General features: G+C 37.8%; 1 long non-coding RNA gene across 3 annotated transcripts in view; it reads right to left on the reverse strand.

Annotated features, from left to right (window-relative positions):
* Positions 1-20,654, reverse strand: part of LOC141500197 (uncharacterized) — a 46,110-nt gene extending 25,456 nt beyond the window's left edge. For all 3 annotated transcript variants that reach the window (XR_012471889.1, XR_012471888.1, XR_012471887.1), the window contains exon 1: positions 20,319-20,654. This is a non-coding gene — a long non-coding RNA (uncharacterized LOC141500197). The remainder of the gene's footprint in view (positions 1-20,318) is intronic.
* Between the last annotated feature and the right edge of the window lie 1,854 nt (positions 20,655-22,508).

The raw sequence follows: 22,508 nt of genomic DNA on the forward strand, positions 1-22,508 counted from the left end.
CCCAAGCCCCCTGGGGATAGCAGAAAATGGTTGAGATATCACTTAGCTCCCCCATTGTCAGACATTCAAGAGCCCTTCTCTGAGCTCAGGTGCAGTTTTTTTCATGACATGTAAAGATATTCTCCATTTCCTTGGATATATACTGAGGTGAAATCCAGGGAAGGAAGGGAAAAAGATGGGTAAATTGAGAGTGATCTGTTCAAAGATTTCTCTAAACTCCTGGCTCTTGAACTTTTTGTACTCTGGAACCACTTTGTATTCTTAAAAACTATTAAAGATTCCAAGGAACTTTTGTTTATGTAAGTCATATCTATCAATATTCACTATATTAGGAATTAAAATATTGAGAAATTAAATTTGAGAACTAGGCCTCTATACTGTCATGATTCGAGACTGCTGCTCTATTTAGATCATATTTGGGAGAAAAAATGAGGCTAATGACTTTTTTTATATAATCCTCACGTCAAAATCTCTCATAAGGGTGCAGCTAGGTGGTACATTGGATAGAGTACTGGTCTCTAGAGGACCTGAGTTCAAATCCTGACCCAGACAGTTAATAATTACCTGTGTGACCTTGGGCAAGTCACTTAATCCCATTGCCTTGCCAACCCCCCCCTCCAAAAAAAACCTCTTATGACCCAGATACATATTTTGAGGGACTTCTTTCCTCTTATGGCTTGATAGTCTCTACCCAAGAAATCTGGGGTGGTATATGAATAGTTTCTCCACCTCCCCAAAGTCACTAAGAATAGCTCTCTGCTCCTTTAAATTCACAATGTCACAGAATAGTCTTTTTTAAAAGGAAAAAAAAATTGAGCTTCTTGAATGGGCAGCCATTAGTCCTAGAGATGTAATTCTTCAGGAAGAGTACTGGCTTGTCCATTGTTTCCTTATGTTTTTAGGTGAGTGCAGGTGGTGTCTCTCTTGATTTCCACCTACTAGCTTCAGCATTTCACAGCATCACCAAATAATACACCAGTTTCTCCTGTCAGGTCAGAGCTTTTCATATTCCTATTTTTCCTACAGAAAACTATGATCTCCAGTACCCAGCCTGGAGTCAGGAAGACTCATCTTCAGGAGTTCAAATATGACCTCAGATATGTACTAGCCGTGAGACTTTGGCCAAGTCACTTTAACCTCATTTGCCTCAGTGTCCTCATCTGTAAAATGAGCTGGAGGAGGAAATGGTGAACCACTCTAGTATCTTTGCCAAAAAAAACCTCAAATGGGATCGTGGAGAGTCAGACACTATTGAAAAACTACTAACAACAATAAAACATTATGGGACAAATTAGAAATCATCAAAAGAGGGGAGGCATTAGATTAAAGAAATAAGGGAAGACTTCTTTCAAAAAGAATACAAAGCACTTGATTTTATAAAACTTTCTAGTTCTATTCTTCCTTTCCCTGGCTCCTTTCCTTTATTTTTTCATTTAATGTATGATTTTCTTCCTCTGAAAATCTCTCTGGGGAAAATTAAGACTCACCCACATAAGACTCCCCATCTCATAAATTGGAAAAGACTTCTAAATGAAGTAGTAAACACACTCACACACAGAGTTAGAAATTCAAGAACTTAATGGTTATTGTCTTTATTCTTAGGTTATTCTTCCCTTTCCTGACTGATCTTCCAATGATTAAAGAGGACAACTACCATATTTGTGCCTCGTGAGCATCCTGATCAACAATTTTTAATGCAGAGTTTTACATTCTGGGTATTATTTGGAACTTCTTAAGGGCAATATAGATAGATAGATAGATAGATAGATAGATAGATAGATAGATAGATAGATAGATGATATAGATGAGGTAGATGTAGATGTAGATATGGATATAGATGTAGATAGATATTTATGTTTATTAGCAACTGATCAGCCATGTCTGCATTGTTTCAAAAAGCACATATTTATATATCCCCTCTCATGTCTACCTCCTTTTTTGCCTGTGAAATGTTTGAGTACATGCCAGAGAATTTAGGCTCATGATTTTGTTTTGGAACAAAGTTGATTATGAGCAATAATTTTTTGGTGAGTGTGGGTCAGAGTGGATAGGTAGGGGTTAGAGACTCTGTGGAGGGTCTTGTCTACATTTTTAATTTTTAAATCATAAATGTTATTGCTATCTTTAAGAAAAAATACCAGTCATTTGTGGACAGTGCTTTTGCCATCCACCCAACAGAACCCTCATTTGTAACAAAGAAAGGTAGTAAAAGATTGTATTGGGGGTCCATCAGAAGTGCATGGGAGGTGAAACTGTATATGCCCATGTAGGGAAAGCTTATTGGAATTAGAGGTAGAAAAGACCTAATAGCTCATTTACTCTAGTGAATTCATTTTTATAGTTAAGAAAATTGAAGCTCTGTGAGGAAACCAAGGTCACACAGTTATAAAGTAGTAGAGTCAAAAATTCAATTCTGACCCTTTGATGCCACTGCCATTTTGTCCACACAGTATGCTCTGTAAGCCACTCTCTATCTTCTTTTAAAGAACAGATGGGCATAGAGTCAGCAGTGTTAAACTAACTGAGCCAGCAGAGCTGCCAGGGAGAAGAAAGGTGAAGCTTGTTTTGCTTGACCCCAAAAGGCCAGAAATATGATCCCTGGGGAGAAGATTTAGGCTTGACATAAGGCAAAAGTTCCCTAACAATCAGTGCTGTCCCAAAGTGGAATGGCCTTCTTTGGGAAGCAGTTGTTTCGACTACACTGGGAGTTATTCAGCAAAGCCTGAATGATGAAGTATTTATTGGGTTGGTTGTTCAAAGGATTCTTGTTTAGTTACAGATACTAGGGAAAGGTGGGGTGGGAAGGTGCCCTGAGATCCCTTAGAAATCTGAGAACTATTTCAGAAATACAGGATTACTAAGACTTTTATTCAAGGATCAGGTTTGAGTCACAACAGGGATCTGTATTTCCTACTTAGTTAATGAAGGAGGTTTCTTGGCTAAAATACTTAATGGGGACACCTACACTTTGCCTAGGGTAGCTGAGTGGAGAGGTGGATAGAGTGCCAGACCTTAAATTAGGAAATCCCAAGTTCAAATCTGGTCTCAGACTCTTCCTGTGTGATCCTGGGCAAGTCACTTAATGCTGGTTGCCTGTAAAAGGAGTTGGATTAGGAAATGGCAAACCTCTCTAGAAACATTGCCAAGAAAACCCCAAATGAGCTATGAAGAGTTGGACACAATTGAAACTACTGAACAACACTGCCTACACAGATTTCTGAATACACAACTAAACTGTTTTGGTGACTATTTTTGATAGGGGCTGTCTTTCCCAATGAGATGGAATGATCATTAGGGTGTCTGTGCTGTACTACAAATTTGATGTCACCTACCAAAGGTTTGATCCAGCTCTTCCAAGGTGAGGTGACACATGGGGCTAACTAAACATGCAGGTATTTTTGTATGGTTTCTAGTAGCTGAAGTTATCAAAATTTATAATCCTGAGTCATAATTAAGGGCATCTATTCCTAAGAATTCAACTGTCACCTCTATGAATACCAAAAATGATAGATTTAGATTTGGAAAGAATTATTGAAGTCATCTGGTCTAACTTCATCATTTTATTGATGAGGAAACTGAGACCCAGAGAGGCTAAGGGACTTACCCAAAGTTCACACAAATAGTGACTGGCAGAGCCAGGATTCATAGAATCATTGAATCATAAATTTAGAGATTGAAGGGACTTTTGAATCATCTACTTCCATAGCAATCAATCAACAATAAGCACTTATTAAGTACCTGACTGTGCTAGTTCCTGGGGATACAATGACAAAATTGAAAGTCTCTGCTTTCAATGAACTACATTCTATTAAGAGAGAAAGCATATACATATGAGTATATAAAAATATGTACAAATATTTGCATATTATAAATATATAAGATCTGTCTCCAAGCCTGGTATTTCTTTTACTCTATCACAATAAACTTTAGTATGTCAAAATAAAATATTAAAGTTTCCTAATCATAATTCTCTAATCTAGTATCTCAAATCAGGGTATGTTCTTAAACTTATATTCTGGGGTAGGCTGGTAAATATTTAACAATTGGCTTTCTGAAGAAAAATGTAATGACATATTTTTAGTTATAATATATATCCTTAACATTTTCTCCATTACTGTCAAGCCTGGACAATCAATAATTTATATAGTTTGCTGATTTCTGAGATGCAAATGTTCATACTAAAACTTTAACAATCAGCTTTGAATAACTCAGTGAAGCAGGCTCCATTATATCCCTGTTTCCCTGTGGTGAGTAATAAACCAGTCCTAGTGTAAAACCCTAAATCAATCAGATTATCAAATTATAGCTCATCCCACCCAAAACAAGATAGCCCCCATCTGCCTTGAAGTGGAAGTCTTTGCTGGCTCGCCTGGGTGGTGTGGGGTAGAGAGAGGCCTGTGAAGGGACAGACATACTTTAAAGTAGATTAAATGACTTCTTAGCTGTCGGGAAACTCTATGCTTGGCTTTCTGGCTTGTGCTACAAGTTCCTTAGTTTCACTTCTCTTGACTCCAGTTATGTGTTGGTTCCAATTGTTGTATACACCAGGTCATATCATATCACCAACTCCTTGACCTGGCCACACTTCTACTCTTGATCCTGTAACTTGTGAACATTCCACATGGTAGCTCAACCATGACCTTGATATTGTCTCTAATCTATAACATATAGGTGCCCCAGGAAACTACCTAAAGCAGGACAGGACTCCTTTACTAGGTTTTTCCCTCTTTGCCTTCTTTCTTGGGCACAGCCTCAATTCAAGACAATTCAATTTGTAGTTATGAAGTACCTATTACACTTGGGATACAAAGTCAAAAAATAACACTGGTCAACATTTATATAGTGCTTTATGGGATTTGCATAGCTCTTAATGCATAGCATCTCATTTAATCCTCACAAGATGAAGTTGATGCTATTGTTATAACCACTTTACAGGTGAGGAAACTGAGGCTGACAGAGGATTAGTTATCAGCCCAGGGTGACACAGCTAGTAATTATCTGATGCAGAATTAGAATTCAGGTCCTTTTTTACTTCAAATCTGGCAGTCCACCATATTTACCATTTGTTTCCCTTCAAGGGGAGAAAAAAAAATTTCTCACTAAGTAAGCACAAAATATATATCAAATGAATAGAAAATAATTTGGGTGGCAGGTAAATCTGACAACTTGGGGAATTGGAAAAGATCTCTTGCAGGTGGTGGTTTTTGACTTTAGAATCAAAGGGTATATAAGGGTTCCCAGAGAGGAGGAAGAGTGTTCTAGGTTTAGGAGATAGTCTTTGAAAAGGTACAGAGATGGGAGTGGGATGTTGGATATGGATTGCAAATGGTAAGTAAACCAATTTGGCGGGGACATGGAGTACATGAGGGGAAGTGGTGTGTAATCATCTTGGAAACAGACTGAAGCCAGATTGTAAAGAGTTTTAAATGCCTTAGAACATATTACCAGTCTGACAATACTGTATCAGTCAATGTACCAGAAAGTCATCTTATTAACTTTTATTGAGAAAGTTTTTCCCAAAAGGAAAGTATTAGCCAGTTCTCATGTTTAGAATTCATAGTCCCTTGATTATTTGGATCAATACTATTGACATGTGCAATCAATAATACTTCAAAATATTCTTACGTGCCAGAGATCATCACCAAGAATAAGGAGAAATCTTCTGGAGAGAGATGAGCTCTGAACTGTAAGTGTAAATCAGTGCCCTGGTCAGTCAGAAATCAGGGTTTCTTAGGCTATCAAATTTAAAGGAAAGGGGTGGCTAGGTGGCGCGGTGGATAGAGCACTGGCTCTGGAGTCAGGAGTACCTGAGTTCAAATCCAGCCTCAAACTCTAAATAATTACCTAGCTGTGTGGCCTTGGGCAAGCCACTTAACCCCATTTGCCTTGCCAAAAACAAAAACAAAACCAAAAAACCCCAAATTTAAAGGAAGATGGGTGTGGAAAATTAGGAATTAAGCCAGAGTTTCTAGGCAAAGAGATCTGTTAGCAAGCTACCAAAAATGTCAATAAAAAAATCAATTTATTTTACGTGATCTACATCCTCTCCCCTTTTATTGCAATAGTGAGTTCCTTTGTTGTTCCATTGTTTAGTTCTGTCTGTCTCCTTGTGACCCCATGAACCATCTGGACTAGGATTTTCTTGGCAAAGATTCTAGTGCAGTTCCACATTTCCTTCTCCAATGGATTAAGGCAAACAGAAGTTAAGTGATTTGCCCACAGTCCCATAGCTAGTGGGTGTCTGAGGTCATATTTGAATGCAAGTCTTCCTCTCCAGGTCCTACAGTATATCCATTGAGCCAACATCTACCTAGCTGCCTCTGGTGAATTTCTACCCCCTCCTAATTCTGAAAATGTGAGGGGACTATGAGCACATTGGTCCTGTGCTAGGATCTCTCCATGCTCTCCCGCATCACGGAATCTGTAGGAAGTGATATATGTGTTCATGAAACAGTCAAGCAGATAGATATCTCTCCAAGATAATGGGACTATCCCAAATAAGGAAGATACATATCCATATGTAATCCCTGGGCTATATTCAATCCATCAAAGGATCCTGTCTGTCATGTCAAGTTATTAATTGCTTTAGTTGCCTCCAATTATAATTTCAATTATTTCATTACCTATAAGGTAATGAAATAGCTACACAGCTGTGTATTGTAGCCCTATCTGCTTGAGAGAATTAGTTATTAAATTTCCAGGGTGAGCATTTATATACCTTGAAAATCAAACCAAACCTTGATGTATTTGGGGGGGAGGGGTTTGCAGAGCAATGGGGTTAAAGTAAGTCACCCAAGGTAACACAGCTAGTATCAAATATCTAAGGCCAAATTTGATTTCAGATTCTCCTGACTCCAGAGACTGTGCTATCCCCTTGATGTATTATTTTGATGATTATCTACATTCAAAAAAAGCAATGAGGAGAATATTAATAATGTAGATGAGATTTAAAAGTATATTGTCATGATGAATCTCTTTCCATCCTCCTCCCCTTCTATCTCCTCCTTTCCAGGTCTAGTTGCTAAACATTTACCAGAACACCCTTAACACTTAACAAGAACTGCACAGATAGTACCAGACTGACTACTTGGACCATAGAATCTCAACATTGGACCAAACTATCAGAGATCATTTAGCCTGGTTTGCTACCTGAAGCCATCTGCCAAATAGTAATTCAGCCCCTGATGTTTACAATCAGAGAATACATTTCTGAAGGAAATACTTTCCATATTGAGTCCCTCCAATTATAAGGAAGTTTTTCCCTTATATTGAACTGAAATTCTACTCTATAATTTCTACTCATAGGCCAGAGAGTAGATAAATCTAATCCCTAATGAGATAAATACGAGAAAAAAAGAATTAGCCTTTAGTGATCCATACCTCCCCAAGGACTGAACCTGATTAGTCTGAGCCCAGAGCTGGGACCACTTGGTCACAGAATGCATCCCTTAGGCCTTTGGGTCTGTTCATAAACACTTTACTGAAATTTAAGCATTCTCTATCTTCAACATTCCCATAATCTACAGTAACTTTCTTTAAAAAAAAAGATGAGGCTATTCTTGTTCTTTATGAACTTGTTTTTAATGAATCCAAGCTGATTCAGGGCACCCTCAAAGTTATCCATCAAGAATCTTAACTTGTACTTAAGGTATTCCCAGAACAGAATTCTTTAGTGAACAAAAGTTAAACGTCTTATGAATAAGAAATTTCACAAAGAAATCACCAGAATGACTATGATTTTCTCCCACTGTATTATTTTAAGTACATAATAGCTTAGTCTACTTAGCATTCTACTTAACTGAGAATATGAAGTAAAAGTAGAACAAAAATCAGTGCAATTTATGCTAATAACCATTGCCTTTTTATATGACTGGTTTCACTTTTAAGTGAAGTAGACAGTTATATGAGCTTTATGGGGGAACCTTATCTCTCCAAAACAAAACAAAACAACTCCTTCAACCCTGAAATTCTTCACTTCATTTTGTTGCACAACCTGTAATATTAAAAATAAGAAATTCATTCTGGGATCCTTTTTTAAAAAGAAAATGCCCCTGGGAGTCATTCATATCTTAATACATATTAGTTTAATGATAATGCTGTTCTCTTCTAGCTATAATTAGCTTCAGTGAAGGAGTAAAAAGAGAAAAAGGAGAACGGAGAAATGGGGTGGGATGGGGCAAAAAGTATAAAGTTCAAAAAGGGAAGTAAGAGGATGATAAGAAAAAGATTGTCTAGTTCCCAATTTGGTCCAGGACTGGTCTTGTCTATTTATCATTTAAATGAATATAATTTATGAAGAATTGCATATTTTGATTTTTATCTTATTTCAAACATGTTTTGCTATTTTTAAATCTTATTTTAATATGTTTGCATTGACTGTCAGCCCGATGGGCCAGAATAATCAGCTTAATGACATAGTAACAGTCAACCTATTAATCTCAAACACAGGTTTTATCATGGGAAAGTCAACACAACTAGGGCAATGGTGTTCCAGTATAGTGGTTTAGATAATGGTTCTGAATATCTCCTAGTATGTTTTAGGCTCTCAAGAAATATCAACTGCTGCTCAGAAAGCCACTGTTTTCTGTTCAAATAAAGATTTTACTACACACACATACACACACACACACACACACACACACACACACACACAGACATCAACTGAAAATATTAAAAATGGAAAACAAAATCCAAGGCTTCTTCTAAAGAAGCACTTAAAAATGATAACTAATTCAAATTAAAATAAGTCAATCAACAATATCTTTATTTCTATTGCCTGGCTATATTAGTGACTCAAATAGTATAACTTTGTTTAGTTTTCAATACACTGAAAGTACTAGCTTTTTAATTTTATTAAATAATATTTAAAGAGAGGAAATTAACATAGATTTCCTCTTCTGGTCACTTATTAAAATAGACTTTTTTCTATCAAACTGCAATGCAAGGAACACAAGAGCTCCACTATGATTCTGTTCTCAGAGGTTCCATGCTATCCTTTTGAAGCTCAGAAATGAAATGTTGGATGAAACTCCAAAAATACTCAACTTAAATTGAATTCCTAAATTCCATTTATTTCTATAACAAGAAGTATTATAGCATGGCTACAGTAAATTATCTTTAAATGTATACTGAAAATTTTTATTAGAAAATTATCATTTCTCACTTGACCCTTCACCAAATCCAAGTCAAAGCACAAGTCATCTTTAAACTTATATGCCAGGCAGTTAGGTGGCACAGTGGATAGAGCACTGGCCCTGGAGTCAGGAAGACTTGAGTTCAAATCCAGCCTCAGACACAACAATTACCTAGCTATGTGACCTTGGGCAAGACACTTAACTCCATTGCCTTGCAAAAAAACAAAAAAACAAAAAAATACCCAAAACCTTATATGCCTCATAAAAATGAGGTGTGTATGTGTGTGTGTATGTGGGGGGGGGGTGTTATTCAATACTGCATAAAACTTCTTGATTTTTCATTTAAAGTAAGTCAGGAACATATCTTATTCATATTTACAATCCTCTTAGTGCTGAGCATTAGGTTCTATCTTTTCTACCTACCTATCTATGTATCTGAATAGTTGATGAGTATTCAGTAAAAATAATTATTGACTGAATAAATAAATGAATATAAATGGAACATTTAAAGAAATGTCAGAGGATAAAGACACTTCTGTTCAGATAGAAAGTGTCAACTTTGAAAAGCTCATATTTTAAAATCTGCTAAATAATCTCCTGGGTCTGCTTTTGGAATTGGGTGGAAGGCGGAGAGGAAGGTAATTCTTGGGTAGGTTTTCAAATGTAATCTTTAAATAGATTTTCAGGATCCTTACAGATAAGAGAACAAAGCAGAAAAAAATGGTTACTAAGTCACCAACAGTTGCTGCATTTCTTTTATCCTTATCAGTGTCACAGCAATAAAAGTTTCTGCACCAGGAAATCACTTTGTTGGAGCTGCCAAGGAGTTTCCTGCTGTCCATGATTAGGTAAAAGCTGGATACCTTCACACATGCACAGAAGACATTCATAGATGTACCCACACACACATCCATATATGCATATAATACACTGTATAAAAACTTCTTTACATATATGTATATACCTACATACATATACACACTCCATGAACACATATGCAAACAGATAAACACACACAATAAATAACCTCCCTAGACCATTGCAGGAGCCCAGGATTTCAGAATACTAGATAAGTTTTCCACACTTCTGAAAAAAAGAACAATCTATTACAATGATATAAATGAAAGGGAACACTAGCAGATAATGAAATACCTTGCTTCATTCAACTAGTAGAGAGTTAGGGGATTAAAGCGATAGATAGATAAATAACACACACACACACACATAAACATACATGAGCACAGAGCATACATTTCCCCATTCCACTCCTTTATCAATTGTTTGTACTTAACTCTTTCATTGTTTCAAGGTGTGAGAGAGAAAGGATCAAATTGGTCATGTTAGGGGAAAATACCAAGAAATGACTGGGACAAAAATATCAAAATAAAAGGAATCTATATAATTATATTTTTATTATTTCTTTTATTTCTTGGGCTTGTGGGAAGGTACTTATTTGCAGGGCTGTCTCTAAGGGTTTCCCTACCCCCACACTTATGTATTCTTAAAAGGATAGAAAAAAGTACTTACAAGAAAAGTATCTTTTAAGGCCTTGAAAATCTCCCTCATCTGAGGAATTTGTGAAAAAGAATCTTTCTCTCTACACTGTAATATTGACGATCGGTTTATGTGTGCATTTATTTTATTACCCTTATCGCTACAGTATTGAGTCTTCTCTTCTCAATCAATGTAAAAATCCTGGAACACTAAACCCAAAACAATCACTGCTGGGGAAAGTCCCAACAATTTCACCTTGTCTTAGAATCTCCCAATCATATCCAAATAGGTCGCTACAACTCTTCCCACTCACAGTCCCTTCCAGGGACTCTTCCAATCTGTTTGTCAAATTGTTCTTTCTGAATTGATCAGCATAAGACCCCTCTTAACTTCTTTCCCTCTCTTCACTTGCCACATATTATCAGTTATCAACGACATAAAAGATAAAAGTTAAGACTTGATAATAGCCAGAAGCTAAATCCTGCAAAGGTTTCATGGACTAAAACTGACACCTGGCTGCCCCAGGAGTCAGGTCAGACTCTGGAGCCCAGGGACCATGTGTTTCATCCAGGTGGTGATGCTTACTAAGCAAGTGCTCACACTAAGTGCACTAGCTGATGGATAATTCCAAAACATCCTTAAGAACCATATCCAGGACACACAGTGCCTGGGGTACACTACTGGAATTCAGAAAATATAGGAGTCTGCATAGAAAAGGAGGGTACAGCTTCTGAAGTAAAGACAAGAAAATAAAGTGATTTCAAGAAAGTTGTGAACTCAGGAGCAGCTAGGGACCCAGAATGACAGTAATATCATTCTCTGTCATTGTGGAAAGGTGGACATCAGTCTACCTTTATTCTCCCTGATTTCTCTCTCCATACCAGCCTACCTAACTCATCTTTAGGTAACAAGGGTACTGCTGTTCTTTCCAAGAAACCTCCCCAGTCCTCCCTAATCTTGGTGTCTTCCCTCTGAGATCGAACCAAATTTATCATGAATAAATATCTTGTTTGTACCTATTTATATGCTTGTCTCCCCCATTAAACTGTGAAGTTCTTCAGAGCCGACTATTTTTGTTTTCTTTATATCTCCTGGACTTAACATGACACCTGGGATGTAAGAGAGACATAATAACTCCTCATATATTTGGTTTGATTTGATTTGAAGGAAAGTAACTAAAGATAAGCTATCTCAAGTTGAGGAGAAGTGTCCCTCTTTGCCCTAGGTGCTAGAAAATGCAAAGAAATAAGGTATACTTCCAGTCCTTGAAGAAGTTTACAGTCTTCTGGGGGAATATTCAACTTTTGTAATGGTTTTTCCCTCCTTTCCATTCTCCCTATCCTACCTGATTAGCTTCCTTCCCCGACACAAGCATCCTAAGTCATCTAAAGGTATAGTAAGTTCTAGCCCTGAGTAGCCATATTCTGAACACCTTCTGACCAGACTTACCTCTGTGAGGAGTGTGAGACCATAATTACCAAAGCTGAAACTAAGTGATGCTATATCCTTTCTATGTTAGGGAAAAGGAAATCTTTGTTAAATGTCCAATGACTCACATCTCCTTTTGTCCCCAAATTGTAATTAAAATGGGTGTACTGGTTTTAGAGCTGAGTCTCCAATAAGAGAGCTTAGGACCAGGTGCTACAGTCTATAAGTGCTATAGTATTCAGAGAAGAGAAAAAACAGTGCTGTCTGAGGTTGTCAGGGAGATGATAACACTTTGGGAGGAGGTGGTACTTGAGGTAAACCCTGAAGGCTCATAAGATCATAAGAGTTTGAGTTTGAAGGGCCCTCTTGTTCAACCCCCTCATTTTATAAATAAAGAAACATAGCAGTAGGAAATGTGTGTGCAAAAAGGGTGACATTCTAGGTAATAGTGACAAGGTAGAGGAACACCAAAGAAACTGACCTTCCTGGAATAGGTGTTAGGTGGGAAAGTAAAACATGAGATGCCAGTAGAGACTCAGTGTTCCTATTGACTTGATTCAGGGATAGTTTACAGTGATACTAAAAATACCTGTAACTCAATACTTCGGTGGAAAACTGAGTCAATCTGCATGACATGTCATAGATAAAATTACTGGATGGTTGATTGACTCTTATTTTTCAACTGCTTAGGCTGGTCTTATGAATCTACACACAGCTGCCACCTCTCATCTAGATGAGATTTTTAATTGTCAAATCTTGGCAGTTCTATCTAAGTAACAACAACTCAGCTCCAATCTCTCTCTCTCTTCTCATAGCTATCACTGTACAGTCCCTGGTCACCTCTCCCCTACACCATTGCAATGATCTTTTAATTGGTTTCAAAGTCTCAGGTCTCTCCCCATTCCAATCCATCTTCCACACAACAACCAAAATTATTTTCCTTAAAGGCAGATCTGATGGCTTCTTATTGCCTTTGGGATAAAATATAAACTCTTCTCTTCTATTTAACTTTTAAATCTTTTCATAACATGATCCTAGCTTATATTTCCAGCCTTATCATATACTGATCCCCATCTTACAACTAGAATCCAGTCAAATTGTCCTTTCCATTCCTCACACATTGAATTTCATATTCCATCTCTGCAACTTTGTAATTCAGGGAAGAAGGATTGAATTTCTGCCCCTTCCAGCTCAGTTTATGTTGTAGGTGAAGGGTTATTGATGTCATAGTAACAAAGTTTAAATGCCTGTTGATTTCTTTATAAAGTTGGCATATTATGGCATCATATCCCTGATGACATGTCTTCTTTGAGAACGAACAACAATGTTGAACATACTTTCTGATTGAGTCACAAGGGGCTATATTCCTTCAAAATTTTTAATTGCCCAGCATTGAAGCTAGTCTGAGAGTTTGTTGCATCAAGAGACTCAAAGAGAACACCAGCAGCCAAGTCAATATTATGCTGATTTCTAGCCACATACACCATCCTGTTTCTATAGTTTCCTGGGTTACAAAAGTAGCTCCATTCCCAAGGAGATTGGTAGTGTACCATACCAATTCTGTGATGTTGGATGTGTGCTGAAAGATGTGACTCTTCAATGGCTAAGAGATTTCTAAAAGAGAAACAGAAAAAAAAAGAGAAAGAGCCAAGGGAGAAAGGAGAAGGAAAGAGGGGAAGAAACAGAAGGTATGAATTTTGAATGAAGGGGAGGACCCTCTGGAATCTAAGGCATATGGGGGAAATTGGTACCCCAAAATGTCCAGAATAGGGTGATTGATCTAAAGCTGGAAAAAACTTTATATAACTTTTAACTCCATCATTTTAGAGAAGAGGAAGCTGAGTCCTAGAGAAGTCCTATGGACTTCCCCATATTTATATGTCAGAACCTGCATTTGAACTCCAAAGAATAAGTTTAGCAATACTATCCCTCATTCTCAACACATGCCTTTCCCAACTTCTTTTCTAGGTATTTTTCTTTTCAGTGGTCTGCAACTCTTCTCCCTCCCAGTTCTTTGATAATGTTTATAACATTACAACCACATTTCTCCTTTTGGATTTTTGGATAGCACTTAACATTTTTATTCAGAGGTGATAGTACTTACTCAATAATCATAGCGATGCAATATCACAAAGAAAATAATGATTAAAAACAAACCTAGGGGCGACTAGGTGGTGTAGTGGATAAAGCACTGGCCCTGGAGTCGGGAGTACCTGGGTTCAAATCCAGTCTCAGACACTTAATAATTACTTAGCTGTGTGGCCTCGGGCAAGCCACTTAACCCCATTTGCCTTGCAACAACCTAAAAAAAAAGAAACCTAATATTTTGGGGAAAAACATATTATGAGGTCCTGCTCAGGAAACCATGAATGTCTTTTCCTTCAATTCCAGAAGATATAGATTTTAAATTATTTAATATTTTCCTAATTACACATAAAATTATTTTTAATATTTGTTTTTAAGATTTTTGAGTTCTGGGGGTTAGCTAGTGTCATAGTGGATAGAGCACCAGCCCTGGAGCCAGGAGAACCTGGGTTTGGACCCAGGCTCAGACACTTAATAATTGCCTAGTTGTATGACCTTGGGCAAGTCACTCAACTCCATTGCCTTAAATAAATAAAAAAAATTTTAAAAAAAGATTTTTGAGTTCCATAGATGGACTTCAGAAGACTTACATGAACTGATGCTGAGTGAAGAGAATAGTCCATTATTATATTACATATAATATTATATGTATATTATATTATACATATTAACAGCAACATTGTATGATGATCAACCAAGAAAGACTTAGCTCTCCTGGACAGCATTACTCTAACTACTAGTACTTCAATAGCAAAGAGGGCCACACCAACCAATCTCTTGATTGGTGGTGTGAATTGCAAAATTGTTTATTATTGTGAGGGGTATGTTGTGCAATGCATCCCTGTCACTTGCATTTGTTAGAATTGTTCTACCCCATGACCTGATTTCAGGACTATTTGAGATTGGGAGATGGTTTGACTACTTTCAAATCTTTTGTCCTTAAATTAGTTTCTCACCCTCTTGTATCACTGAGGAATCATGGCACACTCCCCTTAATTGGACAAGCACTAGTATATAACATCTGGAGATAATGTTATAATCTTGTACATATTAACCTGTCACTTGATGAACCAATCATTAGTACAACCTTTCCTCTCAGACCTTCCACCTTTGACTTGTGAGCTACTCATCAGTATAATAAATACAATTGGCAATAGCTTTAACACTAAGACAATGTTAGCTTGCCATTCATAGGACTAGACTGCTCTGCTATTAGTACGTTCCCTGCAGCTCAATCTCTAAGGTGCTGGGAGGGGGAGCACTGGTGCCTCATCCAGCTGCAGAGCACACCCAGTCCCATTTCATGCCCCAATCCTTACAGCCAATCTTTATCCCAATGTTACAGAACCAGCCTACTGACTTCTCTTACCTACATAGTTCCAACATGCCAGAGGCTATTCACTTTAAAGACCTGCTGCAGATAAGGGTACAGTGAGATTTTCAAAAGCTATCAAGAGCTCATTGGTGGGGGCAGCTAGGTGGCGTAGTGGATAAAGCACGGGCCTTGGAGTCAGTCTTGGAGTCCGGTCTCAGACACTTAATAATCACCTAGCTGTGTGGCCTTGGGCAAGCCACTTAACCCCATTTGCCTTGCAAAAAAAAAAACAACCTAAAAAAAAAAAGCTCATTGGTTGCTATACACCAATGATCAAAGACAACTCTAAAGGGATTTGTGATGGAAAATACCTTAGACATTCAGAGATGGAATCTGAATATAGACCAAAGCATACTATTTTCCATTTTAAAAATTTATTTTATGCTTTATGTTTTTTCCCTCTCATGGTTTTTTTTCCCCTTTTTGTTCTGATTCTTCTTTCACAATATGACTAAGATGGAAATGTCTAACATAGTTACATTGAATAACCTATATCAGTTTACTTGCTGTCAAGAGGAGAGGGAAGGGAGAGAGGGAGAAAAATGTGGAACCCAAAATCTTACAAAAAAAAAAATGAAGGTTGAAAACCAGCTTTAAAATAAATAATTTATATAATATTTAAAAAGTTATTGAGTTCCAAATTCTCTCCCTTTCTACCCATTCTCCTCATTGAGAAAGGCAAGCAATTTGGTACATATTATACATATGTAGTCATGCAAAACATTTCTATAGAAGAGTCAGATTTTATCTGGTCCACCTAAGCCTGAGAATGTCAATAGTTCTCCAGTGGTAAATGATTGTAGAAAGGGATTGGGTGGTGGAGGGGGAGGGGTAGTGTGGGGCTTAGAAGTGCCAGTGGGAAGGAATATATAGGATTTGGAGTGAGAAAGACCTGGGTCCAAAACATGGCTCTGCTACTTAAAATCTTTTTTTTTCCTGAGCCTTTATTTCATTAGTTGTATTAGATTAGATAACCCCTATGGTAATATCTAGTTCTAAATCCATTTTTGTGAAATATTCCATAATTCATAATATTAAGTATGTGTGAGTCAAGGATTCCCTATAATGCACTGTCTAAAGAGAAGCACTTGATATTGTTTAGACAATAATTTCAAAATGCAACGGGTCAGCACATTACAATAGTACATGAATATCAGAAGTATAAGAGGTGGTTCAGTGGATAGAGCTCTGTTTCTGGAATCATAAAACTTGTTCAAATTTGACCTCAGACAGCTGTGTCTAGGCCACCTGTTTGCCATTAGAGAAGAAAATGGCAAAACACTCCAGTATCTTTGCCAAGAAAAACCCAAGGACAGTATAGTCCATGGAGCATGAAGAGTCAGACACAACTGAATGACTGGACAACAATAATCAGAGGTGTAGCATTTCATTTACTATTTCAAGTCTATACTCTTTGACTATCCCTTGGGCCACTTCCTGCACAGCTAGGAAACAGGAACTAAATAAGCAAAATCCTTTGCTATAAAAAGCTATTACCAGGCATTTTCTTAAAGATGAATCAACATTTCTGCACTATCATCCATATGCTGTGTGCATAGAGATAGTCATGACTATATCAGCATTTTTGCCATGTGTTTCCTTTTTCAGGAGTTTATTATTTATAAGGATGAAATTGTTTCAAGCTTTTTCATAAAAGAGTTTCATACCCAAAATGAAAATATTAGGTCGTCCAGTTGGCATTTTAGGTATCCCTAAAATTAAAATTAAAATGTTCTGACTCTAAGGCTATTTAATTTTCCCATGATCAAAATAAACTTTGATTATCCTAACATGAGTGACCAAGGAAAGGAAATGCATGGGAGGAACTCAGAATCCATGTTGAAGACTAATGGACCATGGGGGAAATGGAGTTTGCAACTCCATCTCTTCTCCTACAATTATATACACATAACATTCAAGGAAGAAAATCATTTTAAAATCTCAGAAAAAATGTCACCTATACTTCAGTCAATGGCAATTTACAAAATCAAATGCTATAGAAACCTTTCTTCCTGCCTAGATCATCTTCCAAACCCACTATGAGTAGCCCCTCAAGGGTCTATCCTGAACCCTCTTCTTTTCTCCTCCTATACAATTTTGCTTACTGATATTTTTTAAGGGTTTTTTTTTTTGCAAGGCATTTTTTGCCCAAGGCCACACAGGTAGGTAATTATTAAATGTCTGAGACTGGATTTGAACTCAGGTCCTCCTGACTCCAGGTCCCGTGCTCTATCTACTGTGCCACCTAGCTGCCCTTGCTTACTGATCTTATCAGGTCCTATATCATCTCTATGAAGGTGATTTTCAGATCTACTTATCTAGCTCTAACATCTCTTCAAACCTTCAGGCTCAAATCTCCAAATAGGCAATAAACCCTGTCAAAAGAGAGTTATGATTTTCATATGAATCAATAGAGTACATGTAATAAATGTAATAATAATTTCATTTTTAGGGATCCTTTGTGCTGGGAATCAGTAAAAACAAAGTTGCCTGGAGCCATTTGTTAAATCTGTACTTGCTTATGTTAAGGGAAGTGAATCAGTATAACCAGTTCTTTACCCAAGACCTGTTCTGTACCTAAGCAAAATAATGAGGCACCTCCAAGACCATACAACCAACTTGACCCTTCCTATAGGACTGGAGGACACCTTTATTGCCCTACTTGGATAGTCATAGCTTCTGTGTTTTTTGTATTGGAGGGTTTTGTCCTGGGAAGATCACTCAAGCCCCAAAGCTGATTGTACTCCCCTCTCCCACCTTTCCTCTTTATTATTTTATATGTATATGTATATGTATATATATATATATATATATATATATATATATATACATACATATATATGTGTGTGTGTGTGTGTGTGTGTGTGTGTGTGTGTGTGTGTGTGTGTGTAATATCTGGTTTTACCTTAGCAAGATGGAGGTCCAGTCGGGGGAGAAATCACAATTTGCAAATCTGTTCCTTGCAATGAGAATAATTAATTAAACTTCTACTTGATTATTGGCACTCTGTCTCTGGCCTGCTTAGTCACACTTGGGTAGAGGCTAGCTCAGTAAAAATTCTAACAAGAGAGGCAGCTAGATAGCACAGTAGATAGAGCCCTGGCCCTGGAGTCAGGAGGACCTGGGTTCAAATATGAACTTAGACACTAAATAATCAAGTCACTTAACCTCATTGCCTTTCAAAAACCAAAAACAAATTCCTAACAATATCTGGAACTAGTAATCTTAAACTCATCATGTCCAAAATAGAACTCACTATCTTTCCTTAACTTTTCTATTACTATTGATGGTAGCACCATAGTCCAAGTTATTCAGACTGAAAAACCTAAGAAGATTCTTCATTCTATCATCAGGTCCTATTGTTATGATCTTCATAATATCTTTCCTCTGGCACTGGCACCATCCATGTACAACTTCTCATCATCTCATGCCAGGACTATTGCACTAGTTTGCTGTGGTTTTCCCTGGTGGTTTTTTTTTCAACTCTCTCCACTTTATATTATCTGCTGCTAAATTGATTTTCCTGGTTTGGGCAAGTCCGACAAGTTATCCCCTGCTCTTCCTTAATAGACTCCATTATTCCTTATCACCTCCAGAAGCATAAAATCTTCTGCTTGGCATCAAAAGCCTTTCATAACTCGGCCCCTTCCTATCTTTGCAAGTTTCTTACGCCATATTTACCTCTCTCCTCTCTGCATACTTTAGGATCCAGTTACACTGTTTTCCTTGCTGTTCTTAGAATACAATTTTCTATTTCTCAATTCTGGCTGTGGTCTGTGTCTGGAATTCCCTCCCTCCTCATCTCTTTTTATTTTCTCTGTCTCTAACTAGAGTTGATCTGCATATATGAGCATGGAAGAGCTATGGTATAGCTCAGAAAGAGATAGAATAGACATCTCTAGCCTTTTCTCCTCTCCCTACCATTTCTACAAAGGAGACTTTTATTACTGTCCGAAGAGGAAACGAGATTGAAGCCAGACGTTTGACCTCTCTGCTCTCCTCAAAGCACTATCTACTACATCTTTCTAATTCCTTAAATATTATTAGTCCAGGGAATGTGGTTTTTAGGTTCAAACTAACTTTTTGAGTTCTGTTACAATAATGGAGGGGGAACAGGATCCCAAGCTCTATATTCAAGACTCAACTCCCTACTCACCAAATGTTTGTTCCATAATGAACATACACAGCAAGCAGCAGAGAAGCTACTTATCCAAAATGATGGCAAACAGATATCAGAGAAAGTATATATGTATAAGACTATATACCAGATAATACAGATTGAAGAAATTCTTCCACGGGAAATCAGGTAACTCAGCTCAACTAAGAGACAGAGTGTCTTAGATTTCACCAAAGGGTAAATCCTCCAAAATCTCCAATGTAGCAATGAGGGAAAGAGTGAAAGGAAAGCTGCCAGATGGATGACTTGAATGGACTGAGACTCCTATGAGTCTGCCAGGGAGCAGAGAATTTAAGCTTGGGACATGATAGAAATGTTGACTCCTCACAAGTTATCTTTTTCCCAGAGCTTTTTCCTTCATCAACCTGAAGTGGGGTTGACATTGACCATCTTCTCCTTAATTAGAAGCCAGAGGCACTTGAGTCAACGGCAGAACCCAGGAAGAAACTCCAAGCAGGTCTAAATCTTGGAGATTGATTCTCTCTGCCATTTTTGCCAGCTCCACCCCACCCCTTTCAGGCAGTACTGACTATCACAAAGGCATTGATCTTTACCTGTGAGGAAAGAATCCCATCCCAATAAATTTGGGCCTGCATTACACTTCAATTCTCCATTAAAATCTTACCTTCTGCAAGATGCTTTTCTGGAATCTCCCTTAGGGCTGGTGCCTTTCTTCTGCACATTAGCTCCAATTTGTCCAACCTATTTTATTCATACCTCGTTGCTTACATCTTTCTGCCATTAGGTTCTGAGGTCCCTGAGGGAAGAGACTGTTTGGGTTTTTTGGGGGGTTTTTTGCCTTTTCACCCCCAGCATTTGGAGTGCCAGTCAGATAGCAGGTCATTAATAAATGCTTGTTGTCAAGTTTGTGCTTCACTGCTCTCCCCCTCAAACACTCTGAAAGTGTTTGTTGATAGCACTGTGGTAACTACCCATTTGACAAAGCTTTGGGCTGGGTGGGGAATTCCTTTGACTAGATAACACTGAGTTGAGCAGACCCATACTGCCTTAAAAGACTGTGACCTGACAAACAGACAAGTGTGGTTTGTCTAAACACTTTCAGAATTTATTTTTTACTTCTCTGTGGGTAGAAAGAGTTAATGCAGGAAAGCTGTGGTTTCTGCAGTAGAGCTATGTCTCATCAGTGAATTACACCCACATTTACCCCTTTCCTTATCCATGCCTTTGCAAGCTGGTGTTATGTAAAATATATTAGTGGCCAGTAGTGGCCTTGTCTTATGTGTGATAGAAAGTAGAGGATAGTATGAAATAATGAAGTAGATCCATCCAGCCCCCCTGGATTAAGGGCATGTAAGGGATGGGGGTGGGGGTGTGAGCCAAATTGGCTCTTCCCAGGAACTCCTAAACCTGATGTTATCTGAGACATTTTTTCTAAAGGAGTTCAAATTGATTAAGCTGAAGAAATAAAAGAAAAGAAAGATTTATAATCTGAAGTGAATTATGTTCCCCTAGTCTAGAGATAGCATTGTTACAAATCAGAAGCTGGGACTTTAGAGAGGTGTGTCTTTTTTTTCTGTGAGCCTTTAAAGAAGACACTCTTGGGGTCCTTTCCTCATCTTTATCTTCTTCCCCTATTTATTGCTGCACATGGGACCAGCTACTTCAGTAATCTTATTACAAGTGTAATGGGAGTTTGGAACATTAATCCATTCCATCAGTTTGCTTGGGTAATACAACTTTTTCACATGAAGGACTCTAGGGAGCTTGCTTCAGGGAGAATTATGATGACATTTTAAGGTAGTGATTTTGGGGGACAGTAGAACATTCTATAACTGGTTCCAGGTGACTATCCATGTGACAGAAGAATCTTTTTTCCCTTGACTTTCATAATTAGAATTGTTGGTATCTTCAAAAAGACTTCAATATTTAATATTATTTAAATACCTGTTAAAATGTGAAGGTGAATCTCTTGGTACATAGGAGACTTTTCTATCTTTGACCTCCTTGGCATCTGATCCTAGCAGAAGGATGTCTGGGTCAAAGGGTATGGTCATTTTAATCACTTTATTAGCATAATTCCAAATTGATTCCCTAAGAATTGAACTAATGGATAGCTTTGTTGTGGGAGAGTTAGAAGTTGATGTTGCTAATAAAAATTGAGAGCAGTTGTGAAAGTGAAGAAGTCACCACTAGTCCTGGAGTTGAAATTGCTCAGAATTTTTATTTCACAAGCCAGTGAAGTTCACAGATTAAAACTTTTTTTTTTACTGATGACATAGCAAGCTACTTGTAGGCGACTTGAGGACATGGTGAATAACAAAGGTTCAGGTGCCTGAAGGAAAGAGGGAAAGGAAAGTGGCCAGATGACCTGAGTGGGATGAGATTCAATGAGTCTGCCAGGGAGCAGAGACAGGGGACAAGCTGAATAGCAAAGTTTTAGAAGAGACTTCCTGAAGTTAATAATGTTTATTTGTCCTTCATTTCCGAAGAAAATCACAACATCAGGGAGGTGATGTCATGACAAGCATGTGAATTGGATTTGAGTGAGGGAGCACTGTGTTAAGTCACCAGTCTCACTTTCTCCTTCAGAGACATCTGGGTCCAGGAGCCAGGTATGATTCAGGAAGACTGGAGATGACCATAGATGCGAGGAAATCATAGTGAAGTAACTTGTCGAAGGTCACACAGCTAGTGTCAAAGGCTAGATTCCAATTCCAGTCCTCCTGATTCTAAGGCTAGTGCTATAAACAGTCATAAGATCTGGCTTAGACTCAAATGAATTTGGCCACATGGAACAGAAGCCAGAGTTCTCCAATGAGTGGCCTAGTCTTGGAACACAGGGTTCTAGTTTGGA

This window comes from Macrotis lagotis, chromosome X (genome assembly GCF_037893015.1).
Source record: "Macrotis lagotis isolate mMagLag1 chromosome X, bilby.v1.9.chrom.fasta, whole genome shotgun sequence".
In the NCBI taxonomy this organism is placed as follows: domain Eukaryota; kingdom Metazoa; phylum Chordata; class Mammalia; order Peramelemorphia; family Peramelidae; genus Macrotis; species Macrotis lagotis.